The sequence below is a fragment of the Myotis yumanensis genome, unplaced genomic scaffold (genome assembly GCF_028538775.1).
Source record: "Myotis yumanensis isolate MYYU_CA2020_CCGP unplaced genomic scaffold, mMyoYum1.0.hap1 SCAF_10, whole genome shotgun sequence".
Taxonomy (NCBI): domain Eukaryota; kingdom Metazoa; phylum Chordata; class Mammalia; order Chiroptera; family Vespertilionidae; genus Myotis; species Myotis yumanensis.
Window position 1 is genome coordinate 68,418,159 of NW_027223761.1, and position 3,274 is coordinate 68,421,432.

General features: G+C 53.2%; 1 pseudogene; it reads left to right on the forward strand.

The window, feature by feature from the left end:
* The first annotated feature begins 1,296 nt into the window (after positions 1–1,296).
* Positions 1,297–3,052, forward strand: LOC139018499 (F-box only protein 31 pseudogene; annotated as a pseudogene).
* The last annotated feature ends 222 nt before the right edge of the window (positions 3,053–3,274 follow it).

Sequence of the window (3,274 nt, forward strand, 5' to 3'; positions counted from 1 at the left end):
CATGCTTATAGTAAATTCCCTTCATGTTCTATAATATAGCAGAAACATTCTACGTTCTAGCAAGTACTAAAACATTATTGTTGGCCAAAAGGCAGAGCTAGTCTCCTTCCAGCCTCTGGTCCTAGCTTGCCCATCCATCAGTTAGTACATCATCTTGTTTTATGTGTGTTTCTATTTAAAGACATCTTAGTTCTGACTGACTTCTTTCACTTAGCATAACATTTTAAAGTTTTATGTATGCTATATTCTAGTGTATGGGTATACCACATTTTGTTTACCCATTCACCAGTTGAGGAGTATTTCGGTTGTTTCCGGTTTGAGGCTCTTATGAATAACGCCGCTATGAACATTGTGTACACTTATTTTGTGTGAACATGTTTCCATTTCTTTTGGATATGTACCTACAAGTGGAACTTCTGGGCCTTCTGGTGACTCTCGTTTTCCAACGTGGCCCCGCTATTTTACATTTCCACCAGCAATGTACGAGGGGTCCGATTTTTAAACATTCTCATGGATGTTTTTTATTTTATTATTTTTTAATCTTTAATTTCTTTATTGTTTAAGGCATTACAAATGTGTCCTCATCCCCCCATTAATCCCCAACCTCCCCCTGCCCCCCCCCCCACTCATGTTCTCATCTCCCTGTTGTCCACGTCCATTGGTTTGGCTTATATGCATGCATACAAGTCCTTTGATTGATCTCTTCCCCTTACCCCCAGCTCCCCTACTTTCCCTCTGGGGATTGATAGTCTGATCGCTGTTTCTCTGTCTTTGGATCTGTCCCTGTTCATCAGTCTATGTTGTTCTCTATATTCCACAAATGAGTGAGATCATGTGGTATTTATCTTTCTCTGACTGGCTAATTTCACTTAGCATAATGCTCTCCAGTTCCATCCATGCTGTTGCAAATGGCAAGAGTTCCTTCTTTTTTACCGCAGTGTAGTACAGTATTCCATTGTGTAGATATACCAAAGTGTGGTTGTTTTTTTTACTGCATTTCTGTGAAATGTCCCTGCCCCCCCCCCCCCCCCCCCCTTCATAGTATCCCTAGAGGCCTATCCCTACAGAAAGCAGATTAGTGACTGCCTGGGGCTAGGGCAGGAGGACAGGGAGGGGGCACTGGGAAAGGGAGGCGACTGTTAATGGTATGGGTTTAAAGTCCTACAATTGGCTCCTCTCTGAGGGGGCGTGGCTAGGCCCTGGGGGCCTTGGCTTGACTCCAGGGTTGACTGACCCAACTTAAAACCCCGCTGAGGCGCCCTGGTCCACGCTGTGGTGGTTGTTACTCCTGGAGGCATGGAGGAGTGCGCTTGCCTCTGTGGCTTGGGCTCCTCGCGGGCATGTCAGTGTCGTCAGGAGTGCCAGCGCCCAGCCGAGAAGGCAAAGGCCAAGGGCAAGCGGTGTCCTCAGAAGCGCCAGCGCCCAGCTGAGGCGACTACAGCAGAAGGCAAGCGGTGTCCTCAGAAGCGCCAGCGCCCAGCTGAGATGACTACAGCAGAAGGCAAGCGGTGTCGTCAGGAGTGCCAGGGCCCAGCTGAGAAGGCAAAGGCCGAGGGCAAGCGGTGTCCTCAGAAGCGCCAGCGCCCAGCTGAGACGGCTACAGCAGAAGGCAAGCGGTGTCGTCAGGAGTGCCAGGGCCCAGCTGAGAAGGCAGCGCCCCAGGGCAAGCCGGCCCCGGCAGAAAAGCACCTCGAGGCGGACGCGGCAGCGCCTTGCTGTGCGGGGAGTGGAGGAATCGCGAGCCCCAGGCCGCCCCCCGCCGCCCCGGCACTGCTCTCTGCAGGACCTGCCGGTGGAGGTGCTGGTGGAGATCTTCGGCTCGCTCCCCGGCACCGATCTGCCCAGCCTGGCCCTGGCCTGCACCAAATTCCACCACATCCTGCACACCGACAGCATCTGGAGACGGCGCTGCCGGGAGGAGTTTGGCCTTCGTGAAAACTTGCAGAACCTGGAGATGATGGGTATGTCTTATCGAGAAGTCTATGCGAAGCTCTTCCACCCATACAGAGGCATTTTGGGATTGTGGCAGCTAGATACTGAGGGCTATAAAACACTGCTGAATGTCGTGGTGGATGGCTTACTCATTACTGGTTGGACGTATGGGCCTTGCCTTAACCTCCATGTGGATGGCCCAATGCAATTCAAGCCCTCGTTCAGAGTTCGCCTGACGGAGAGGAAATCAGCCACGGTGGAGTGCATGGAAGGCCGCCACAGCAGGCCCCACAGCCGCCACATTCAGATTGGGAAGAACAGGTTCAGCACCCAGTGCAACAAGACAGACCACCTTAAGGATTTACCAGCGCCTCTTAGGGAGGACTGGGGGCGGGTGCTGGTGCAGAAGGACAGACTGAGGTATGACTGCTTGACCTACCGCCGCCTCTACCTCCCGCCCAGCCACCCGGACGACCTCATCAGGCCAGGCCTCTTCCAAGGCAAATACCATCGCTTCGGCCTAATGATTGCCATGCTCAGCTTCCATGGGAAGTATGCCAGGGTCACGAAGATCACGGGAGACTTCACCCAGACGTTAGAGATCCACCTCAGGCGCCGCATCCAGCTGGGAGATGGCAAGATCTTCCGCAACTTCAACACGCTCTACCGCGTGGTCCTGGAGATTGACGAGCAGGTGATCCTGGAGCAAGAAGATGGAACTGAGGATAGCGGGGGCCATGGCTGGCAGAGCCCTGCCCAGCCCAGCGTCGGGGAGTCCGGGGCTGCAGCTTCGGAGGAGCAGCCTGTCCCGTTTGTTCTGCCTGTGGGCGTGAGCTCTAGACTCCAGAACTACCCCCGAACCTGCAGGATGTGTTGCTATGGCGTGGACACTGTTACCACATGTGGCTCAGGCTACCCCTGGCGCTTCCCTGGAGTCTTCATCCTGTTCGATGAGAACCACTTCGGGTTCATCTCTCTGGAGACGAAATACTTCATCCTGTTCGGCAGAGTCCAGAACACCTTCCAGAATGTGGAGGCACCATCCCCGCGGGCCTTCCTGAAGATGCTCAAGAACATTCAGTCCCGACCCGGTAGGAGGAGCTGCTTGCATGCACTTTGAAGATTTGACCTTCTGAACAGGTTACCCATCTTTGTTTGTTGTTTTAATCCTCACCCGAGGATATTTTCCCATGGATGTTTAGAGAGAGTGGGGGAGAGAGGGAAAGACAGAAATAATCGATGTGAGAGAAACACATCAGTTGGTTGCCTCCTGCCCAAGCCCGGACCAGGGCCAGGCTGGGTAGGGGCCAGCAATTGAGGTAGAAATAAACCTTAGACCAGT